The sequence below is a fragment of the Scophthalmus maximus genome, chromosome 5, assembly GCF_022379125.1.
Source record: "Scophthalmus maximus strain ysfricsl-2021 chromosome 5, ASM2237912v1, whole genome shotgun sequence".
Lineage (NCBI taxonomy): Eukaryota > Metazoa > Chordata > Actinopteri > Pleuronectiformes > Scophthalmidae > Scophthalmus > Scophthalmus maximus.
Window position 1 is genome coordinate 22,217,892 of NC_061519.1, and position 25,400 is coordinate 22,243,291.

At 42.1% G+C, this 25,400-nt stretch overlaps 2 long non-coding RNA genes across 4 annotated transcripts in view; both read right to left on the reverse strand.

Moving 5' to 3' along the window:
• LOC118310339 overlaps positions 1–25,400 on the reverse strand; it is a 136,834-nt gene that overhangs the window by 11,573 nt on the left and 99,861 nt on the right. The window contains exons 2-6 of one of the 3 annotated variants that reach the window (XR_004793767.2): positions 13,761–13,842; positions 13,113–13,250; positions 12,937–13,018; positions 4,594–5,709; positions 2,545–2,659 (exon numbers count right to left, since the gene is read on the reverse strand). This is a non-coding gene — a long non-coding RNA (uncharacterized LOC118310339). The other 2 variants (XR_004793766.2, XR_004793765.2) reach the window with 2 other exon arrangements.
• Positions 10,429–12,928, reverse strand: LOC124850004. The gene is made up of 3 exons (XR_007030732.1): positions 11,701–12,928; positions 11,575–11,606; positions 10,429–11,268 (listed from the first exon to the last, which is right to left on the reverse strand). It is a non-coding gene; the product is annotated as an uncharacterized LOC124850004 (long non-coding RNA).

Below are 25,400 nucleotides of genomic sequence, written 5' to 3' on the forward strand. Positions count from 1 at the left end.
CACACACACACACACAATTTTATTGGCATTAAAGTCGACAAACTTTTTCCTCCTACTCAGCACTACACTCAGAATCTGTCTCTCTCTATCTCTCTTTACACACACACACCAATACTCATAATCAGACAAAATATCTCTTCATTAGAGCCGCGCCCCCCAAGCCGACATACTTCGCCACAGGCTGCACATTCACAAACACACCGAACAACACAAATCGATGACCATTTGTAACAATTTTTTTTTATTATTGTCTATCCAGAGATGGTCCCACAAAATAATAACTCACAGTTTTAGCCCTCTATGCTAATGGTCCGGCAGAAACAGCTGAGCCATTAACACCGCCATGATTGTTTGTCTCTGAATTTGACTTGCCCATCTATGCTTAATCATAACAAACGATTTGACACTTGCCCACAGAACAGAGGCCAGCGCTATTGTTTGAGTTCTCTCCAAGCCGCTTGTTGCTAGGTAACCTGCATTTGTCAGCCCCCCCCCCCCCCCCCTTTGTTTATTCTACTTTTATTTTTATTGCATGTCTTAAGTTGCTGCATCCTACAATTGCTACGAGGCCTGTTCCACATTTGGAATTTTGTCTTTTGTAGTTACTGAAACGCAAGCCAGATTCCGTTTCCTACTCGGGGCTATGGTGCTGTGACACATCAATGCTTAATCGTACATTATGCTTGTCTTAGATGATACTCTGCATGTCTGTACTGTCTGTACACGGGCTCCAAGCATATGTGTGTGTGTGTGTGGCTGCGTGTGCATGGTGCAGACAAGAGTCCGATCTGTCACAGAGAGCAAGCAGTTGTTTTTGTTTTGGTTTTTTTTATCTCTTGAACGTTGTAAAAGTAAAAAAAAAAAAAAAGATCATCGGTTTTGCAGAACTCTGCAAGGATCCTCACTGAGTTTATCAGTTTGCGGCTATTTATATTGATACACCCAGAGATGCTCGGGCAGGTAAGATATATGGCAACATGAAGTATGGCTCTGGTCCACAGTGAGAAGGTACTGAATGCTATTGAGACAGGGGCCGGGCCAAGGTGACCCTCCAGTAATATATGGGCCGCGGCTGTCAAGGCCTCCCGGGAAGGTATTTGTCATCACTGTCCCCCAAGTGTAAGGTTACCAGCAAATCAGGTTATCAGTCCACTGTTTTTGGCAGCAATGGCAAGAAAACACAGATTATCTTTTCAATATAGCCCAGCGTTGCAGGAACAGATACAGATGCACATACACAAAAATAAACACACACACACACACACACACACACACACACACACACACACACACACACACACACACACACACACACACACACACACACACACACACACACACACACACACACACACACACACACACACACACACACACACACACACACACACCCCCCCCCCCCTGTGTAACGATCCCCTATCAGAGGATATTCATTCCTTAACCCCAACCCCCAACATTACATGCCTAACCTCAACCTTTACCTCAACCCCAAACTTGATTCTGCTGCAAACTCCCCCGCTGCACAGACTGTAATGTCTGTACTGGCAAGGACCAGATCGTATTGATTGTAAGTCTATTACATTTAAAAAAAATAGTGTGCCTTTAGTATTCCTCAATTAATGTTCTGTCTATGGTAAAAAAATGTATTTGTGAAAAAGAAAGTCCACACAAAACAAAAGGTCAAAACTGGTCAAATCAATGTCAGAAAAAAAGATAAACGATTTGCACTTCAGTCTAACATTGATTTACCGTCAGCTGAAACTTTGAGACTTTTAAAGAACTGACAGAATATTCAAAACCTCCTTCCATTAAATCCTACTTAGCGCATCATTATTGCCCTTCCTGGGAGCCATTGATTGTTTGTGTGCCACGATTTATTTCTCCTGATATCCTGGAGCGCACGGCCTACAAAGTATATTCGCACCAGAACAGAATTGTGCTTTCATAACTGGGAATATGCAAAAGTGTTCATTGAATAATGAACACGTCCACCTAGTGAGCGCGTCCGCCCCGCGCCACCTTGTTGCTATAAAAGTGAGGCTGCCACTCCAGAGAGCGTGAACCCTCCTGCAGAATCAGCGGCCCAGCGTGTAGGCGTGAGCGGGGGTGACAAATGTGCAGCATTATGGGAGAGGAGGCAGGAAGCTGCACAACATGTCAGGACACAGATGCTTGCATCTCACTCACATTGCCTCCAGTGAAGTATATCATCCCACAGGTTTAATTGTGTTTGCCTTGAAAATAACAATCTCTGCGCTCGCCACAGTGGCAGCAGAGCAGGGGTTAATGCAGGGGTGAGACGTTTCCACGGTGAGTGCTACTGTATATGGAGCTACTCAGGGTTGTGCAACTATTAGGTTACATATCTACTGTATATACAGTAGGTGTCCCATCATCCAAAGTAATTGTTGCATCTCTCGCCAATTATCTTTATAAACCAGAGAGTAGGAAAGTAATTTTAAAATAAGATTAATTTATCAATACTATATATACAGTTTGAAAGAAAAAGGAATTCTGAAAAATACTAGAGTTGTAGAACTGCTTTGACATTTTTGACATTTATTCACTTTCTTGCCAAATGTAGATGAGAAGATTGACATCACTCATATCTGTGTGTGGAGTATGGATCCTGACCCAGGAGGCCATTAGTTTGGATTAGCTGGTCATAAAAACAAGAAGCAACGGGTCATGGATACAATTCAAACAAAAGAGATATGATGTGTTAATTAATTAACTTTTCAGCAGATTTTTATTATTTTATCTTTGGACCGAGCCAGGTTAGCTCTTTCCCCCTGCTCTCAGCTCAGGCTTCTGACTCAACAAACATGAAACAATCTTTACATCAAACTGTCATCAACAAAGGGAATGAACGTTTCTCCAAAATGTCAAATTGTTCCCTTAAAATATCTACAAAAAAAAATCTCCTTTAGATATCAGAGTGGTATTGAATCAGATCACAACCCCTGTTGTTGCTGAGCTCCGAGGACATTTCAGACTATCCACTCTGGCTTTGTGAAGAGCTTCAGGAGAAGAAAAGAAAAAGATCCAGATGACATTTAAATTCTAAATTTAACCACAGCCAAACCTTGATCTTTGTCTCACCAACATAACCACCAACAAAAGCAGCCGGAGGTCCCAGACCGACCAGCCACCAGTCCGGTGAGTGACGAAGGCAGAGAGTCTCTACAATGGCTTTTGTCTCCCCGGGGTTGCGAGCCGTGGCAACCTAAGTAAGGGAATAAGCCCTTCTGCAAGCCAGAGCTGACTCACGGCCAGCTAGGTGACAGGAACTAAATTAAGACAAAAGCTGTGAAGAGGCTTTGTGACGAGCAGCTGACCACACAACCGACAGACGGCACGGTGTACCAGTCTGAGCAGGTCATGGGCCAGGCAGCCATGTGTGTTTACTTTTCTGTGTGTGTGTCGCTTAAGGTCGTGCCCCCCGGGAGTACCATGTCAGTCTTTTGATGTTGTTCCTGCATGGCAGTGAAGTACAGTCTCAAGCCGCTTGTATTTTTAAAAATGAAGGTTGAAAAGCAGGTACGAGAGGGAGACCTTGTATTTATTGTATCTAAAGCAAGCGTCCTTCTGCCTCGTCAAATATTTCTCAACATACTCAATATGACGAGCGATATTATCCAGAAAGTGGGACACAGCTCTGGAGTCATGGAATACGTCTAAGCGGCTTGGCGAGATCCTATTAAATGCGGCTCGGTGACACCTGCTCCTCTCGGCTCTGACCAGGAAACAAACGGCTCCGCTGACCTGTGGCTTCATCACACGAGGCCCCGGAATCGCTTTGTTTCGTGTCGTTGACCCACAGATGAAGAGCAGCTTGTGGAACGCACCGGACGAGTGCCGAACAGCCAGAGCCAGTATTTCATCAGGAGCACTAGTACGGCACTTTTCTGATCCTACATCAGAGCCGTTCTGTCTCAGCCCTCGAATGATGAAATTGAAAAATGTAATGGGGTAATGTAAAGCCCTTTATGAATGGTTCTTTATGGAGCTAGGGCTGCAGTGGTTCTACACTGGGGGGAAAAAAACGAAAAGGAAAAGCAGCAAGAGAAAAAGCCTTTGAAAAACCAGGAAATCATCCAAAAAGCAGTCAGCCCGGCGTCCTTCATTGTAGTTTGTCTTTTTCTTTAGAAAATACAGTTCGATCAAGGACTCTCTCTTCTTCAGTGCACATTAGAAATCTCTCACATAACAAGGCACAACTTTTTGGGCTCTGAGTTAGCATGACATCAAGGTGCTAGTAGGACAGCCTGCTGGACTGAGGAATCAAGAACTGCTCGAATTTATCAGCTTGGTTAATATCAGCCGGAGCCCGCATCTATCCACCTGCAGCAGTATTCCGCAGCATTTGCTGAGTTATGCCCTTAGTTTGTCTTCTTGATATTTTGGTATTCCTTTTGCCACTCTTTACTCTCTATAACCTCTCTCCCATGGGGCATTTGCATGAGCTTTGCGCACGGAATCAAAACAAGCTCTGTTTTCTCCACAAACACTATTATGGAAATTGGCTTGCAGGAGGCAAAGCCCAAGATGGTGGCAGATGTTGAGGGTTGAGTCGCCGTGTGAATCGCTTACCGCGGGGTTGAGGGCGGGATGAAGTGACTCGGAACAAATAGGATGGCGGGCTCAATGTCATCAATGTCTGCCATAATTGAGCCAATGACATATTGATCTTTGGGTTAATGAAGACAAAGCACACAAGAGATAGGGTGTTTAAATCCACCACGGTTAATTCCTTGGAATCCTAGCATGAATCTTAATACTTTCACTGTGCATGGATGAGTGACTATTATAAAAGACAGGCATTTCTGTCTGTGAGGGAAAACTGCAAATGAGAACTGGCTGGCACATATTGATCAAGCCGTCCGCCTAATACTGCAATTGAAGTAGGATTAAAGGATAATTCCAGTTTGGTGAAACTAGGGGTCTTTTTGTTTAGTTTTGCCCTCTTGTTATACCGACACTGTACTCATGACCAAAGTAATTGCCAAGACTTGGAAACATGGGGAAATCAGAGGGCTTGTAAATGAGCCAAAAACAGTTTTAAAACTGTTCAGCCAGATTATCCAAACCACTGTATTTTGGAGATAAAACCTGAAGTGAGTGCAATGTTGGCAACCTTAATTTTTTAAAAAGTCAAAGGTGCATAATTTTATTTTTTAAAAAGGGCTCCGCAATTTCATAAAACTTGGTACAGTAGTCGTAGCAAAAGTAATGTGCATCATGTTTCTGTGAGTGTAGGCATATACTAGCAAAATAGATTTTTGGACAATAGTATTTGTCAATAGGATTAGTAGATTGTTGTTTTATGTGTATTCATTGATTGATTGATAATAAGGAAAATATTACATATCACATGTCAAAACTAGAAAAATTGGACCAAAATTGTAACAAGAAAGAATGATGAAACAATGCTTTATATTCTTGCCCCTAAAAAACATAGCTGTGCAGAGGAAGACAGACTGCTTCCATTTCCACCACACTTGCCTGCGTTTTAGCACATGGCTCCTGTCAGTGGCTGCGAGCTGGCCGGTGCAGAGGGTGTCACAGAGAGCGGCCGTCCATGGAGGCTCCGAGCAGCAGGGGCGATGAGACAGAGATGAATCACAGCGATGTCCATTCCTGCAGCTTTCAGCGGGGATCAGCCCACGACTTATTCCCCTCCTTGTGTGACTTCAGCAGGGGCACGACCTTCAGAGATCACAAATCTTGCAAGTGTCACCAGTCATTAACCAAAGCAATATGTCCCGAGTCCCCTCTCTGCCCGGCCACGTCCGCAACAGTTCACAGACAGAGCCCTGATAGCCACTGTCAAGCTGCATCTATCTTCTCCAAGTCATGTAGGGGCAATATAACGGTGCGTAAACTCTGACCTCTGGCCCTTCATCACCGTGAGGCAATACAGACCCGCAGCGAATTCGTTCAAATTGTGTGACTTGCATCCATGTGATGATTTTTCCCCTCATTTTATGCATCTTGTAAAGATTTACATCCGCCCGAATTGGTTAGTTCAGCAGCGACTGGAGTCAATTTTCTCTGCAGACTGCAGTAACATTTTTAGAGACGTATCTAAATTTGCCACATGATTATTTGTCAGACCGCTCCTTGAGCTTTATGACCCCTCAAATACGAACAATCTTCTAAATACATCTCATCAATAATTCATGTGGATGTTCCTGATCAGTCCATCGCATACTTCGAGAGCTGGGGTCTGGCAGATGTAAGCCTGTGCATACAGCACATGCATTAAAATAAAAAGCAGGATTTCACCGGTGTCAGAAGACCTCTGTGTGCTGCCTTTCTCCTCTGCACCCCTTTTAATGAACTGTTTTGGGAAAAGAGTAAAAGATGAGAGCCAGCTGTGGAGGAAGAAGAGAGTTATGTAACCCTTTCATCGATATTTGTCTCGTTGAAGGATGCTAACATGGACGCGAGTCTTGGAGTATGTACTCTCCAGCTCTTAGTGTTTCACAAGGAACGACACCTGACCCCGTACACACACAACTCACCGGAGCCTTTACTTCTTAAAAAATTCCGGAGACAGTTTTTTTGTGAGACTATTGATTTACCTCCTCCCACCTTGTGAAAGCAAAGACACATATGTTGAGAGCCGTGTCTAATCAGGGGAACGCTCACTGAGGGTTGGATTAAGACGGGAGCGGAGCGAGGTCGACGTGTTGGATGCGCTTCACTGAGCTGAGCTGTGGGTAGACTCGGTTAGCCACAGATAAACAGCCTACAGACACTACAATAAGAATGATTAAAACAGTGGCAGATGGAAAGAGGTGTTCATATCACGCCAGGCATTCTTCAATGCTTAAACTGCTGCCCACTGCCTCAGTGAAGTCAGAAAATGCACCAAGCAGGAGGAAATCAGCACGGAGTACCTGCTCAATAATGCAAAACATCTACAAACCCAAACTACTGGCGCTGCTTTCATTATGCCTTTATTACATTAAGCGAGGCAAGTGTTTATGCTCAAGACTGCTCTGTATTTGGTTTAAACAAACCTCCCTGCATCATGTTGAGCAAATAGGGGCCGGATATGAAAACTCAATGCTTTTTTAGACAAACAAGAGGTTTTCCTGAGTTGTTAGATGAACCCTAAACACTCTGACCTTTTGACAGCATTGTCGCTGTTTGTTAACAAAACTTCTTCTGTAAATTCGTACATTTCCGCTTGTGAAAGAGATTTCAAAACAAGATATACTATTCTAAGTTCATACGCTTTAGAGGTTTTACTGTGTCTATAGTTCTTAAATCATGAATTCAGGTCTTGATGCTAAGCTAAGCTAAATTACCTCAATTCATGAAACATACACTAAAGAGATAAGTGTATGTTGGAATAACTACTACTTTAATAGTTAAAGTGCCATTAAGATCAAGTAGGAGTAGAGTTGTTGTATTTTTTTTTCAGTGGTAGGAAATGTCCTGTTGGCATCAGCAGCAACTTATGCCGCGTTCCATCGCAAGTCGGTAGTCGGAAAACCCATGTTTGTTTGACTGACCTCTGAACACCAGAAGCATGTGCTGGTGACCTACATGAGCGACCGCATCACCATCGGTGAAGAGAAACGTCTACGTTTTGCTAATTCCAATAACATACCACAAAGCTCAAAATTGTGTTTTCATAGAGCTAGTTAGCTACGATATAATGTTTTTTGCCCGAGTTTCCGACTTGGAATCCCGACTTGAATGGCCGTTCCCTTGCACGTTTCCGAGTCGGAGGTTGTTTTTTCCCAGAGTTCCGAGTACAATGGAATGCAGCATTATTTCAACTTTTTTCCCCCATGAATGTCGCCACAGACACCATTTCCTAATACTGCAAATAAACATTGCACTATTTTAATCATTCGAGAAAAAGGACTATCACCATTGCGTCACCTCATCCAGCGATAGATTTAATTCATTTAAATTAAATTTTTGTCGAGATTGCCACTTTGTTTTTCACCAATTTGTCTTATAGTGCGAAGTCCCATCATTTAGTCACGCTGTAAAGGGGAGAAAGGTGTGAATCACAACTGCTCTATAATTAATACCAATAGCTGCCACAGTGATTGGCTTGTAAGATAATTACTTTTTCCCCCCAGTGGGGTCAGACAATTTCAACAAAGTGAAAGATTTATTTGGCCGTCATAACCTTGTACCTTCTGTCTGATTACTGGGAACTTTCTGAGCATTTTGAGCCATATGAGCAGAGTCATTTCCTGGCCATTCTGGCCGGAGAGGATAGAAAAACCTTTTTCTCCCCCCGAGGCGGCTGTATTTCAACTGACCGGTCTCATCAAACTGATGTGTGCTGAGCCTTGGACGAAGACAAACCATAGGAGGAAAAGAAAAAGACAGCTGTGTGATGAGATGGACGGAGACAGAGCGGGAAAAGGGAGGCTGAGGGACCGAGAGACCAAAAGCCACTGTTACATGCAAGTGTCTAACAATGATAGGGGAGAGCAGCGTGGTCGTCAAGAGTCACACTGTGGTATTGATGTGAGATCACTCAGGTCACCAGCTGGTAACTCTCCGGCAGAGCTGGATTCCATGTGACAGGCCAGCGGTGACAGGTCTGTTTCCATGGGAACACATTTGTCACTTATGCGGAGTGCAGCCGAAAGTGTTGGAGGGGAATCACCAATGAGGTTTGTAGGACAGGAGGGAAAATTAATCACACTAATGAGGATTCAAAGCCGGAACCATGGTAGGATGTGAAAATCACTTCTGTTCCTCCAGTTCATTTTCTCTGTGAAAAGTGAAATCTCGCCATCTGCAACGGGGATTTTCTTTCGGCGGTCATAATATTCAAAATAATTTAATGTGGGTAGTGAAATAAAGCATGCAGGAGAGGGAAATGCCAATGCTGTTGAAAGATGGGAGGATATTGCGGTGCTAGTTTGGCTTTGAATTAAAAGGAAAACCAATGAGTGGAAAGATGTTAAATCCCTGACATGAACTCTTCCAGCTGCAAGACGGCATGGAGCACCGCTGTGCTGTGGCCATCCCCACTCTCTTTTCTGTGTTCTGCAAGTGGATGCAGCATGTGTTGAGTGGTGTGTACAATTAAATCTGGGCTATTTATTTATAATATATTTATATGTATTCATTCATTATATAAATGTATCATATAAAAGTAGATTTATTTATTTTCCCTTTTAAATTTTTCAAACAGATCCAGGATTTCTTTTCTTTGGGGTGAAAGTAGAATACTGAAGAACAAATGAAAATTAAGCATTGATACTTCCTGAAATAATTGTCAGTGTAAAAAACATCAACTGCATAAAAATATTGGAGGAAAATTGGATTTTTGATAGAAAATTTTAGAGAAAAGCCACATTGCTTTAAAAATCATAAACAAAAAACTTACTTTGGGGAAAGATGGTAATTTCTTCAGAACTGACCCTGACCCATAATTTATAAAATGAACATGCTATATTGAAGAAGACTTGAAACTAACAATTGAACCATAAACTCTCAAAAATGTTTACTCAAGTTATAAATCAAGTGAGGAGTAGAGTAATATTCTCATAGACTTCTGTAGAAAACACTGGAGTCGCCCTCTGCTGGTCATTACACAGAACACAGGCTTCCGCAATTGCTTTATTTTCCGGACCCGGTGACAACGTCCATTTGTATATACTAAAAATTTAAGAGTTTTGCAAAGTCAATTCGGGTTTAACTTCCCCAATTCCAATACAGCCCAATAACATGAGCATAATATCTGATTTAACAATTGTTAGCATCCTGGACAAGTGTTACACTGGCATCCACATAGTCGATGCGTTAGCCTTTTTTAAACTAACCTATTATCCCACTAGGTGATAGACGGTAGTCAGCTAATGATATGCCAACTCTGTGCCTATGAAGTATGTTTCAACCATTTATAATTTATAAATAAATTCTTCTTGCACAGCAAACTCATGTTGGTAGCTCGGGCAACTTATATTTTGGGGATTTTAAAAGTTGATAGAAAAAGACATCCTTAGTCACAAGTCTTCTCCTGACTAAAGCTCCATCCACAGCACTTCGACGTGTGGAGAAAACCCGAAGCTTGACAGGCCTGTCGTGCCCGGTTACAGCTGCTATGCTACGACTGAACACTTTCTGTTCGGTGAAGGGATTATCAGGAACGGTCCGTTAGGAGCCCACACACGTTTTCTTCCTGTTCTTATCCTCACTTTCAGTTCTTCACATCTTCTTCCAGTGAAAGGAAATTACTGCTGAATTGTTGTTGTTTACTCTCAGCAACTTCTCGCTTAGGCAAAATAAAGTTTGGGGGCCAGGGGAACATAAAATTTGGTTCAAATATTCGTTTTAACCGATATGCTCCCTTTGGAAATCCTTTCAGTGAAAATCTGTAAAAAAACAAAAGAGCAAACCGATGAAGAACATGTAGTGTGAGAGAAGACTAATTGCAATAACCTGCTGTACATGAGTGGTGCCCTGGTACAGCTCTAAACCTGGCAGCTTCTTGGTTTTATAATTTATCATGACCAGGTCTCGCAATATCAGGGTCCTTCAAGGCCATTTCTTCTTAATGCGCGTCTGTCAGAAAGTGGTGCTTCCAACATCATTTTGATAGCACTCCAACCTGCCTAGTGCAATCAGCTCGCAAACTCCACTGCCATTGTCCTGCTGTATCGTATTACCCCTCAAAGGCACTTCACTGCTCGTGGAGCCAATGTGCATCCATTATGTATCTGTGTGTAACTGATGCTAATGCTTCAAATTAATGTGATGCAAAAAAAAAGAAGGTGTGAGATAAGAACTCTCATTCTTCACGTTTGATCCATGGAGCAAAAATAAAGAGTAATGCTTCAGGCGTCGTACACTGAGACGCTGATAAATAATTTATTGAAAGCCACTGAGCTGACCATCTGGATGGTGTCTATCCTCCGCAGCCGCGCTCTTAACTGAATCATTTCCGCCATCTTACCATTTCTATCATCTCCCTCTCCATGTTCTTAAGCTGGCCGCTCTCCGTTTGGTTTGGCACGCCACAGTTTGGCGCTCCTGGATTTGCTCGTGAAGAAAACTCTGGCATTACTTCCAGGAACAGTGAATCCTACGCCTTGACTCTGAGCCCTCGCCCCCTTTTTCAATTTTCCCAGACATGTTCCCATAAGCCTGTTCTTCCATGGCATGGCCAGCCTCTCCAAATTCCACCATTTGGTTTTGATGAGAACTGACTCGGAGCGGGGCTGGGAGGGTGGTGCTGTGGCCCCTCTCCAGTTGCTAGGCCTGCCAGGATCCACAAGTCTTTCCAGTGAACGTCCCGGTGCCAAGGCGGATGGGGGGGGAGTAGAAGATGAGGAGGAGGAGTAGGAGGGGGGGGGGCAGGAAGAGAGGGTGGAAAGCAGGCAATAGGATTCAGGGATCACTTCACTGTGACCCATATCCCTCCGTTCTGCTCTGAATGCCTCAATATGAAAACAACCCAATTACTGTTGACCCTTGCACCGCCTCCAAAACACAGCAGCAGTGACTAATTAAAACTGAAAGGGTTTTCATTCCCCCCCTTTGTTTTTGCTCAGTGTGCGAGTTTGAGTGGATGTGTGGACTCACATTTAACTAGAACCCTGAGTTTGTGTGAGTTTCTGCAAGGGAAAACATCAGACAAAAAATCTGAATTGCACACAGGTGTTTGTGTTGAATAAAAAATACGATTGTCCACGTGAAGTTATAACCCACCTCCTCTGAGCACGACTGTTTAAAGGCGAAAGCACAGAGCCGTCCAAACGGGCTGTTTTGTTCTCACCAGCCAGGCCCTGGGGGCCCGGGTGCGACGAGTCATCAACCTGCCAGTGTCTGGCAATGACAGGAGCTTCCCACCCAATCTCCATTTCATTCAGTTGTAACCGGCTGCAACAGGCCGCCGCGTTGTTCGCCCTCGAGAGGAACTTGTGTCCCTGCATCGTGTCGCTTAATGAGCCTTCAAATAGATTCTTGCTTGTTAAAACATGTGAGGAAAAAAATTATGAGCGTGTACATATATTAGTTGTATGACGTGGGAGTGTTTTTTTTATTTTATTTGAATTGCTAAAATGAACAAAATGAACCGGACAAGAAATCTTGTGATCTGTGACAAAACTTGGAACTTTTCCATTGACAATTACTTGGCGCCTGCACTTTGTTGGCTCGCAAAACGCTCGTTTGAGTTTTTACACCCAAACGATGTCACAGTATAGTGTTAACGGTTAATAACAGGAAATAGAAACCCTGGGTGGCATCATGGCAACGGCGATGTCGCCTCGATAGTCACTGTTAGATGTCCATTTTTTTCTCTCTCGTTTTCTCATAGTCAAGATATTTTTTCGTTTGTGGGAGGAACTCACAAATGTGGACTAATTTGGCCTCATAAGCAGAATTATCCTTCCTTTCCAATAGACCTTAATTCATATCAAGCTCCGAATAAATTTGTATTTGCAAAAATAAATCCTGGTGGTTGTTTTCACCCTGGAGGAGCTGACAGGTGGGATTGGACACACTTATGTCAGTTTGGTTTCAAATAATTTCACCGTGAATGCTTATTTTAACCGGGCAGAGATTTTTCAAACAAAATTTGGTGGAGATTTGCTAATTTTACGTTTGAAATCCAGCAATATTTTTTTCAAGAATGGTGGTGCATGTATCGCAGTCTTATTTCTAGATTATTCTTATTAACAGGTAATTTGCAACGTTAAGTAGCTAATTTGCTCAAAGAGCATTTTGGGTTGTGTTTACCCCTTCATTTTTATTTATTCATTTTTAATCGACGCCCTCCCCTTAATTTTTGTGCCAACACAATGCATATTATGAATCCTTAGTCCTCTACAGAGTTTCAAGTAATATGAAATATTCCAACCCCCGAGTAGTATGGACACAGGTTGTCAACATCACTGGAGATAACGGAGGAGGAGAAAGAAGTATGTTCACTGAAGCACCTACCTTGTTTTTCTGGCTCCTAGGGTAAACTAGAGACAGCTTTAGCATCAGCATCATAGCTAACTCAATGTCAACAGCCTGGCTTCTGTCCAAAGGGGAAAACAACCGAAGAAATCCAGTTTTGAACCTTGAGTTAAACGTCCGGTAGTGTTCATGAGTAGCCTGGTTGTGTTACTTACTGATCTGCTAGAAGGGAGTACAAACTACATGGCAGTTTTGACGCCTCTAAATCCCGGAGCTCTCTCCACCAAGTGAGTGCCCGTCCGAGGTCCGCTCTTGTTTTCTGTCAATCTCCTCCTTCGCCTGGTTTTGTACCGCTGTCAAAATAGAGGATAACATGGTGAAAGTGAGGCTTTACAGGGGACCACTATCAACGTGGATGGTGTTGTTTTTCTATCGCCATTATCATTTTTAACAATCATTATGATGCGTTTGAGCCAAAGAGTTGTCTATTTCTGCTCTGACATCAAATAACATTTGTCTTTCTTCCTTGTTGGTCTGTTTGCTTCCTCCTTCGGCCTCAGCGGCTCCTCTGTCTGTCCTCTGGGTGACGTCAGCCCCTCTCCCACCCAGCAGAAGGTCAAGGTCGAGCCCTCAACTGGACTCCACTGCACATCGACAGTGTCATCGTCTCCAAAATGAAGATACATTCAAGGCTATCACAGCCTCTCTGTGATGAATATCACTCCTAGGAACATACGTACTCTATGTGAGTAATTTAGACTGAATTCCACCTTGTAAATTCAGAGTTTTTGTCGCCATTCAAATTCAGTATGTGGGATGCTGTGACGTCAATACATATCGAGACACATCTTGAGTATGTTTACCAAAACTGTTGGACTGGCAGATTCTTCCATCCTCTATACCGAGGATTTTACTTGATGTGCTCCTGGGTCAGCGCTGCTCATCCTGCACAAACAGAAATAAAGATTTCAAGATTTCAAGACAGCAGTGGGTGGAAATAGAGAAAAGCAAAGTCGGGGGGAAATGGAGAGAAAAACAAGAAGAGTCTGACGCACGTATCCTGTTAAGTACTGATAAAGGAAAGAGATTTCACTTGAAGCAGCTGCAACATTACTCATGAAAAACGAGGGCTTGCTTTTGGAAAGACATCCCCGCTAACAACAGCACTGCAGCACATAAGAAGAAGATACTGATCATCCTGAACATGCTCTTGTTTAACGTTTAAAGATTTCACATTGAGTAGGGGATAATAACTCAAATAAAAGAATTGGAATTGCACTGCAATGGTTGCATGAGCAAACCGGTTAACCTGTTGCTTGTTGCACGTCTCCTGCTTCTTGACAGACGGAGCGATGGAGAGATTGTCTCTGTGTGTCAGGCCTCCATGGAGCAGAGGGCTTACAGGGCACAGTGGGGACGGCCACATCAGGGCGGCCCACAGACAGCTGGCTCCCTCACATGATGCATCGGCCTCGGCTTCGGCATCCTAATTGGCCCCAGTGCCTCAGACAGGGGCCCCTGGTGTTCCTGAATGCGTGTACCCAGGTGCCTTTTCTACATGTCTGTCTTTGTCTTTTTATTGTTTTTTATGGTTCAGCCAGCACCGTGTTTATATCTGCTTTCTGCGAGCATCTGTTTGTGTTGTGCACATCTGCATTCTGGAGTTGCCTTCCAAATGTGTGAAAATGCTTGTGTGTGTGTCTGTGTGGCTCTCGCTCTCCCCGTCTTTTTCAATGTAAACCACATTAAATGCTTTGGGCTGTGGTGTACTTCCTCTGACCTTTCATCTGCTGCGGAATCTGAGGTGAGCGCGCGCGCACACACACAATGTTTTTTTTTATTGTGTGTATGAATTTAATGAGTGTTAGAGTGTGTGCTTGCATGTGCTGCTGTTAAATATGATTACTTATTGTGTTTATTTATTATTTCCCGTCGCCGTCACTCTCTTTAATGTATGTATAAGCTGTAGCAACAAAATGCCAAGCCAACAAAGCTTCATTGAATTAAACTGCATTAAAAAAAAAAGAGGGTGTGTGCATAATTTCACTGCATGTGCATATGACATTAAAGCATTTAAGTGTCTGGCTGTGGCGTTAAGAGTTTGTGTCTACAGTGTGTTTATGTGCGCGTGCGTGTGCGTGTGTGTGTGTGTGTGTGTGTGCGCACACTCAGGCTGTCATAACTAATATCAGTCAAATTAAGGATTATAAACAGAAATGACATGAGACATTTACATTATCCTGGACTCTGTAATAAACTGAGTTAATTAGTGTTGTCATCCTGTCTGTTGCACAACTGCCCGGTCACTTTGAGCGGCGGCGGCGGCTGTGTGCTGGGAGAGAGAGAGAAACTGTCTCGTGAATGAAAAGGTCACAGGGCCCATCCCAACAACTGTTTATGTGTGCATCGCTGCAGAGGAGGACATTTAAGTCGTGCTCGCCGCAGGGGGTTGAGACGCAGCATGCATGTGGCATCAAAAAGAAGCAAATAAATAAATAAACACAACAAATGACTTGGCTCTATTGGGCTGCATTCGGTGATTCACTGCCGGTAAAAGCTTCTCATGTGCCAAAACAGAAGCTGCATCAGTCCTACATGCATCAATATCTCACAGCTGATCTCTGTGATCACCGCTGGCACTGTATTTTGCCCCTCCCCCCTTCTTGTTCAATCTCGGGACCCCATAGTGACGCTACGGGCTATAATAGCAATTTTAACATGGGCCGATGTCGACTGACTGAAAACTAGGCTCCGACTTGCTCGGAATTGGAAGTATATAGTGGACCAATTACCCCTGTGGTGATGGCAATATACGAGTGTAGCTATAGGCTGGACTTGCTGTGGGTGTAATTGATGTTGCTAGGTGGCTGCCAGAGAGGTTGGAGGCATGTAGACCACAGAGACATTTCCTCTAATAGGTCCTGCCAGGGGTCATGGCACACACTGCAGACCAAACCACTTAAAACCGGACCGGCTCTCCAGTGTCTCCTGCAACACTGGACCATAGGTGCGGGGGGCGGGGCTGTTGGTGTTGTGGGGGGGCCTAAACCCACCTCCCGCTCACTTGACCCACCTTTATACACAGAACAAAGTTTGCTCACCTCCTCAGGGATAATAAACCTGCATGATCTCAGTGTGAGTATAGTATTAGATATTGTTCACATGTATGCGTGTGAAGACTGGGAAGCAGGCTGAAACAACTAGTTTTCGCTCTGTCCAGCATGGGGGCGGAAGCTCATTTGTTTTCAAATCCGTGCACACAGTCATGTGAATATGATAATTTGTGGGCATTAGGCAGAGTTGGTACACTTACTATTCTTTGAACTTGCATTTATTGATTATTTTGGCATCTCTGGGGCAGCATTACAAGCTGGAAAGACAACTTTTTTTATCACCTTTTAAAGCTGATATGTTAGAATTTTAAATATTTTTTTTATCCCACTTAGTTTTGCTTTAGACTCCACCAATTCCTTAAGAAAATACAGAATCCTTCAGCTGCTAAATGCTCCACTAAGTCCACCGGCTAGTTTCTAACACGCTACCGGGCGGATAACGTACAGTGACCAAAACTAAAGGCCTGAAAACCATAACAATGTTCACCACGTACATTAGCTCTAATTAAACACTTGTCTGCATAAATCAATTCATAAAATTAAAATCATTCATCATTCAGATGTACATCGTAGAGTTCCACAAATTCCCATTAGAGACATGTGATGTTAATGAGGAGAATTAGTAAACACCCAATTATGAGAATAACTGCCAAACGATGTTGGTGACGAATGTTTTGGTTTCTTGATGACCAAAATCATCAGGATATAGAGAAAGGCAACCCTCAGACTTAATTCGATCTCATTTAAGGACGATATCATTTATTCTCCAAAGTGTAGAAAACTATCCTGCAAAGATAACGATGCACTGCCCTGTTTTATGAGAACATGAATCAACTAAATATGAGTCTATGATGGACTGTGCTTGTGTGGCACCTAATGAGCCACAGATGATAGATACCGCGTTCATTAAGAGCAAGCACATTTGAATAACTCAGTTTTTTTCCGGAAAATGATTGATTCCACTCAGAAAACCTCCACCTTGGGGTTTTACAATTAGCATGTACTATGTACTGTACCTTGGAGAACGTTTAACAGTTTTTGGCTGAGTACACCGGGGGAAGTCTACCGCTATAAGGAAAACTAAAAACGCTGGTAGCAGGTGAAGGGATTCCATGAACCCTGGTGTCTGCTCAGGACAGACAGACCACAATTTATTATTTCATAAATTCTCAAATGTGTCAAAAGCTTGTTTTAGGATTACAGCTGCTACCTCCGCAGTTTTTCCTTGGCAAATATCTGCAATGGTGTCACGCATCCCTATTCCTGGTACATCGTCCATCGCCATTGTAACAAAGGCATCGACCTGAGAGTTGAGTGCTGCATATGGTGGAAGGCTTTTTGTTTAAAGTTCAAAAGAAAAAAAATCTCAGCCAAAAGGCCACAGAGACATGCAGCAATTGGTTTTTTTCTGGAAAGATAAGCATAAGATTCCTTCTTGGTTTTTTTTGTTAAGTATTTACCACATGAATTTCAATTCACACTCTGCAGGATGAATGACTTGTGTTTGTTGGATTCAAAGTTTTGACTTTTTTCTTCTTCTATTTAGCTACGTGCCCGCATCTCAGGCAATCACGATTCAGGTGAGTGAACAACCTACAAAGGTATGATTGCCTCATTCTGATTAACATAATACTAAGAAGGAAGGACAAGTCATGATTTAATTTGAGGGAAATATTTTTAGGAAATATGAATCCGCGTGAGGCGATAGTCAAAGGTCTAACAGAGGGAGAGGAAAGTGTAAGTCTAAGCTGGAGGCAACCTTTTGACTTTATTTTCCTTCCCAATTAAAGAGAATGATTCTAGTAGAGCTGAATGTGTATGAGAACACTTCATTAGACGCGGTCAACCTGTTTCTGCCCTGATGAAGACACAATGACTGCCAAATAAATAAAATGTATAATGCAATAAGAAAGTAACATTAAGTTATCGACTATGTGCCATTTAGGAAAGCAGCTAGTTAGTTAATAGTGTGTAACAGTCTGTTCCTGAGAATCTCAGCCGTTTATTGGTGTTGATTTATTTTTTCAGATTAGAGCTGCAACTAATTGAGCCTTCGAGTATTATTTCACAACACCCACTGTTGTGATCACCTGCAGTTTACGCCTATATTCTGCGTTATAAAGGCTGCAAAAATATGAACCTTCCGTCACAATTTACCAACTGATTCAAATCCTTAATTCTAAATACCAAATTCTAATTTGATATTTAGAATTAAGGATTCTAGTCATTCAGATTATTGAATTTGTTCTTTTTCAGTTTGCATGCCGGCATGAAAGCCAGCTGACAAAAACAAGGTCTTTCTAACTTTCTATCTTTTATATATATATATATATATATATATATATATATATATATATATATATATATATATATATATATATAAAAGATATATCTTCACTGAGGTGGAAACACTCGACTGAGGCAAATCAAGAAATAAAAACTTAATCCTGATATGAAATTAAAATTCAGTACACTCCCAACCTCCACAAACTGCTGATGGCCACAGAAGCGCTGCTTCTGCAACGTGTCAAGTGTCGATCAAATGACGTGCAGTGGCACTTCCTTATCTACTGCGGTGTGAGCTAGATGTGACGTGACGTTCCAGTGAGTTGGTCCTTCAGAGTACACGACCTTCATGTGAGAAGTTTTGCATCACACATTGTTCCACTTTATTTCATTGAGTGTATTTGTGGCATTTGTTATCATAATTGTTCTGGGTACACAACAAAATACCTGTTTACATCTTTGTCGGAGCATAGCGGCCCTGGCTTCTGCCCTCCTCTGTATTAGCTCCCGTGTTCCGAAACCTGTTCCGTTTCAGCCTCCAGCGAGCTGCTCCAGATGAGCACGACAGTATGAATGCTAAAATATGAATGTTATTTGTTGACATATGAACCCTTATTATGAAAGTGGATCCTCGAAGGAAAACACTTTCAAACTGGGACCACGTCGCCATTTGTTTCAGTATTGTTTGTTTTCAGCGGTTGTGTCGCGGAAAGTGCGCCTTCGATTACTGTGGCGCGTTGTATTCAAGACTTGTCTCTTCCAAGCTTCCTGTTCTGTTTCTTATTAACATTTTACTGTGGTGGGTGACCCTGCCATTCATTTACAGACAATTGCTTCCTAACAATGTTTTTTTTCTTCTTCTCCTCCTTCCTCTCAACGGAGAGCAGCCCATTCTCTCCAGAATGTTAATGCCTTGTAAATCCAGAAGCGAGGCTCGGTTGAGAGGGAACAAACTACCTTCTATTCTTTTAGGTGAGCGTTATTAAAAAATTCAATTAGAGTGCTGAACCATTGAAAATAAAAAAAAAGAAGACAGCAAACATTGCCTTCAGGGTTGCTTGTGCGCTTTTTTCCCAGAACACAAAGTCGTTTTTTCTCATCTGAGAGGGAGACATTCGCCAGGTTTATACTTGGCAGAAGATCTAGGCGACACAAAAAAAGGATCGATTCTCAGTTGTCTGCGGGGTGAATTTAGAATCAATGTCTGTTCTGGGGGAAGCCGTAACAATGGGAAAAGGTGCACACATCGATATAGATGTCTGCTTGTGAATTCCTGTGGATCCAAACATGATCAAAGACATTATTTGGGGGGTTTTCTTGTGCAAAATGACGAAATCAATTGATGTTCTGATTGCACAGACGCAGAACCCAGTTTAACAATTTCCATAAAGATTCCGCCAAAAATGTACAGTATACATATACAGCCAGTTATGGAATGTAAAGTACAATGTAAGGAACACGTGACTCCCGTCAGTTGTATGTAAGTACAATGTTGATGTACTTTTACTACAGTACAGTATATTTATCTGACAGCTGTCGTTAATAGTAACTGCAGGATATAATTATACATAAAACCAAACACTCCCTTTCTTCCTCCACGTTTTTGTGTATGACGTCGGCTACTGCCAACATTTTTATAGACTTTCTGAGTTGTTGTTCACATGAATTTTCCCAGTTGGGAACTCTAGTTTTTGATTATGGCGACGGCACGCGAGTGCTACTATGAAGTATTCATCATGAATAAAACCAAAAGAGAAGCGAATGCTTTCCATTAAGCAACAATCTTAATGCACTTGCTGACAACACACAGCTCAGACTTATGGTTTCAAATGAACAAGATGGCGCTGGACAAAATGCTAAACTCGAGCAGTAAAATAGATGACGGTTATTGTCAACCATAAATATGACTATAGGATTTGATTTCCTTAAAATCTTAATGGTTGTGACTAAATTTAGCTGATAATGACTTTGAACCTATACTTGCAGTGAAGTGTGTCCAAAGCGTTGCACTTCTACTTCTCATTAAGTAAATGATGTCACCAATTTGTCTTCCAGCATCGCGTGCAGCTTCCTCTCAGTCAAGGGCAACATGATAAAAGTCGGCCATTGCTGTCTCACATCCAGAGCCATCACACCTCTCGCTCCCCCTGTTCTGCTCAGTCGCACATGATGAACACAGCCCCCGAACAAGTTCAGCCAATCGATCTCACGCTGCACTATTCCCATACAACAGATCGATGTGGAGCAGTGGCATGTTGTTTGCAGGTATCCGAAGGTACACGGAGAGCAGGCCTCCCTCCACGTCAGAGTCTGCTCTTTGTTTTCACTCTCATTTTGTTGTGCAACACGTCACCTTCAAGAAGGTGATGCTGCATTCACACGAAACTACCTTGGAGGCAGAAAATGTAAATTACAGGTGTACGGCATGAAAAACCTTTTTGATTACAACATAGAAATTACTATACAACGGTTGTTGAGCAGAGGCGTGTTTACGGCACCACTGAAGGCCACACAGCCTTTTGCCAATCCGCCCTTGCTATATATTTTTCTCCTGTAAGATACCAGTGCATGATTTTTCCGCACTACCATGCATTTCTTTTTATTTTGCCCGTGCAGTAGCTGACCGGGAGGCATCCTGCGGCACCTCTGTAGGATAAAGTTGGTGCTGGTTGGCTCATACAGGCCAAACTTGATAAAAGATTGCATCTCTCTCTTTTTTCCTCTCAGTCTCTTGCCACGGGCCAGCCTCCTCCTGTTTCCTAAACCAAATCTCCCTCGGGGACGTCGTCAGTCAGCCTGTTGCTGGGTAACCAAAGAGAATTGTGGGTCAGAGAAATTATCAGTTGAATACCAACTAGAACTCCTCGGCCTTCAGAGCGGAAAAGGGACATCAAACCCAAATCTTGATAAACTATGGCTTCATCTGGTGTGGTCTTTACGACAATAATACCACCTGGAACCACTAGGGGCACAACAGTTGTGTGTGTGGCCTTTTTAAACTTATGTTGTGCTATTTTTAGGTACATGAACAGCAGTAAATCAGCACTGAACCGGTTTTCTATCAATGGAATCCAACTGAAATACGAAACTTTGGCAGACATCCATCTACGAGCTGTTTTAACACATTTCAGAATGCAAAATAATCACAGATGGCCTTAAATAAACCTGGGTGAAATGTAATACTGTGCCAGTGATTATATTAATACAAGTCTGAAGGCATCAATTATTGACAATGCCTTCCTGGTGGTTGGGTCAGTACCCTCTGAATAATTCTGGCATTCGCAATGCACATCGACAATTATAGGGCAGGATTGGAGAAGACTGAAAAAACATGTGCGAATGTATTCTCCTTTTTCATAAAATACATTTCACAGCTCCGGGCTTTGACAGAATAGATTCCTGTAACTTCCCCCAGCTCATTGGACTATGTAATCAAGTTAAGGTGGTCTACTTTTATTCAAGTAATGCCGTGCAAAAAACTTTTTGGGAATAAAATGCACATTGTACTTTCTTTCTAATACGGATATATACAAAATACACTAACAGTTGGAAATTAAAATAATTAATAAAAGTTATTAATCAATAATAAAAAATAAATATAGAATATATAATATGAAAAAAGTGTTGAAGATAATATCCTGCTAGGCGAATCATTTGAATCATCATATTTTTCTATAGTAATTGTATCTATTGGATTCAGCCTTGTGAGGAGGCATCATACCAGATGAAATGCATTTGAGTGGTTAATCCTTTGACATGAAATGTATTATTCTACAATCAGAAGAGCTCATTGCCTTTATTTCTTTGGAAATAAAGAAGGTGCGGCAGTCGCAGGCTGTTCACATACTCTATATACATTGCTAGAGCCATTTGCCTATATGGCAGGATTATTAATATTTTTCTTATTCTTTTCAAGAATAATAATTATTTTTCTTATTCAATAACTCAATGCAATTAACTAAACTAATATTATCGTCTCAAAATGTTGACCTTGCTCAAAATTCCTGCCATTCCCTGTTTGTGAATTTCCTAAGAAATACACACTAGGAAAATAAAGAATTATGATGTTTTAAATAACTTTACATGTTGCCAGGAATAAAATATTTTTCCTGGTAGAAAACTGCAAGAATCAGCCGCGTAACGAATGTGATCTCCACCCCATGTTGCTAAAACACCCAAAGTCCCCGAATACAATCCAAGAAAAAATGACTTTGGTCTCTTCAGTGGTAGCTAGAGCAATAATTGGAAAAGTAAGATGAATGGATTTTTTCTGCTAAGCATGAGTGATCAATGCTGTCATGTGAACAGATAAAGAAAAGATACTCAAACGTCTGTTAAAGAAGGGACACTGGGAGGTGCAGTGCAGAAACACCAGATCAGTGATGGCTGAGCACCAATGTGTCCCAATAATGAACACAAAAGTCCATTACCATGTTACAAGTGGACACCCAGGCTCTTCCCAACACAATTGCAAGCTATTGCGCTGAGCTCAGTGTGTTGCCCAGCACCGAGAGGCAATGCAGACACATACAGCTCGATGCCCGAGCCAGGGGAAGGTGAATCATCCGCTGATCCACTTCAGCATCCTAATTAGGAGCCATAAATTGGTGATCCAATTCAGGGTGCCGGGCTCAGCCAAGCGCAAACGGCCACGGAACACGTGACTCCCGTCACTTGAATAGAAATGGCCCCGGCTCGGCAGCTTGCCACTGCAACCAACGTCCGTGCGTTAGGAAAAGGGATTGTGCTGTTTACCCCACCAGATCCACTTTGCTTTCATTCTAATTGCGCTTTAGTTGGACACATTTGGGTCAACCGTTTCAAACACTTTTCACGCCGCTGAATGAATGAGTGTGTTAACAAAGCGCTTGTGTTTCTTCCAGCACCCAAACCTAGAAAGAGGCTGCAAAAAAAAAAGAAACCTTCAAATCAAGGCCATTTTTTTATATTCGGACATGCGGCTGTAATCATCATACAATGATGACATTATTGAGTTCTCTAGCGGATATTTGATTTGAGTTTGTGCTTTGGATGCTGCTTTGTACAGCGTTGCCAGAGGGGAAAAATGATGGTGGTTTAACTTCCCCTGTGCAGATACCAAGATTAATGAGGCTGACTGGAGTTTCTTTTTTTTCTTTTTTTTTATTGCGACCCGACCACAAACCACCAGGACTCTGAACTCCTACCCACTAATTACTTTGTGAGTGTGTGCATGCATGCATCTGTGTGAATGTGCATTCCTCAGCAAGCGTACGTGTGTGTGCATGCTTTTATGTGCACTGGGATACATGGACAAGTGTGTGTGTGTTTGTGTGTGTGTGTGTGTGTGTGTGTGTGTGTGTGTGTGTGTGTGAGAGAGAGAGAGAGCGAGATAGAGAGAGGAGAATGAGCGAGAGAGAATATGATAATATTTGTCTGAGTCAATGAGTTACTCACCAGAGTTACTAAAAGTCTCACAGCTAAAGTGTGGGAGGCTGTGCTTGTGTGTGTTTGGTATGTACAGTATGTACAGATGGGGATATGGATGTGGTATGTGAATTATGTACATTAGTGTGTGACTGTGTGTGTGTGTTTGTGTTAGTGGGGGCGTTGAGAAGGGGGCACTGCTTGGTGAAGCTGAAAGAGGAGAGATGACATGCTGTCAGTCCGAGTTGACGGTCACCGCTCAATGCTTTAGTGCCTCCTGACACTTTCTTTTCAGACCAGAGAGACCACAGAGCGCCTCAGGCATGCCGAAGGATTCCGCCTTTTAATTGAGCCTTTACCCAAGATTCATTTCACTCTGCACCTAGGGCCTCACTGGGAGCAGACAAAACCGTGAGAGTGACAAAGCTGGGTCTCACATTGTTCGGGCTCAGAGTCTGGTGAAACCGAGACCTACATAAAAAAAAAGTCAACCTTTAGAGACGTTATCCCAGTTTCACAGGCGCTGAAACCTCACTAATCGGAACTTCTAACACATGAAAGTCATTTTATAATCAGGAGACCCCAATTTAATGCAGTAAGACCTCTATTAGCCAATATTGCTTTATAGTTGGAGTTCGATCCCTTGTGTCTGAAAATATTCTTGATAAAAGACAAATGAAAGGAGATGACCTTGTGCAAGATGCCCGAACATTGTAGTACGCAAAAGGTAATCTCGAGTTTTAAAGAGAGCAAATGTATTTGTGCTGACATGATCAGATGATTGACAGAACATTAATAGTCTTTAATTTGAGACTTTCCCAAAATTTACCAAAAGGCTTCCAGGAGAGAACTGAGCAATTTGGTTCTAATTAGAGAGAAAACAGTGACTGTGTTGATTTAGCACAATACCAATTCTTTGATTGTTAGTTAATTATTTACAACCTTACCAGAGTAAAACGGGTCAACTGGGCACAATGAGATGGGAGATGAATATAGGCATTTTAGACAATTCAACAAATATAAATAATAAAATCACTAATATAAAAAAAACACCCAGTGAATATTTACTAATTTTCAAATGCAGCAATTCTTTCAAGGATACGCAAAATCCCCCAACAATTAGCTTTGAATTGGATAGTTCTTTCCAAGAAAGCTTCTATGAAATGATGGACCTGCCACTGGTAATTTCTAAGGTGCCACATGTTTTGTTGGTTCCAGCTTCTAAAATGTCAGGCAAAACAAGTCCTTTGAAAATGTCACCTTGGTGTATATATATATATATATGTATATATGAATATTTTTCTTCTTCTTCAGTTTTCTAGCATTGTTTAGACTAAGCGATCAATTTATAATACAAATAATCATTGGCTACTTCCCTGGTCTGCATATCGAAGTCCATTTCTATGATGAACACATTTTTACACAGCAGGGGCAGTGGGGTAGTGTAGTATTGCAAGAAAAGTCAGAAATTCCAACATGAAAGTGACATATTCATGAAAAAAAACCTTTGATATTCTCTGAGATTATAAAGTCATAAATAAGCAAGAACCCCACCAAAAATGATTTGAATAAAGTCACCAATTTTACAAAAAAAAGATTCTTGTCAAGGAAACATTTGCAGTGGATGACCCAATCTAAACTGTATACTATTGGAATCAGAATTTGTGTTTAAATAAGTGAACCTAAATGCAGAATATA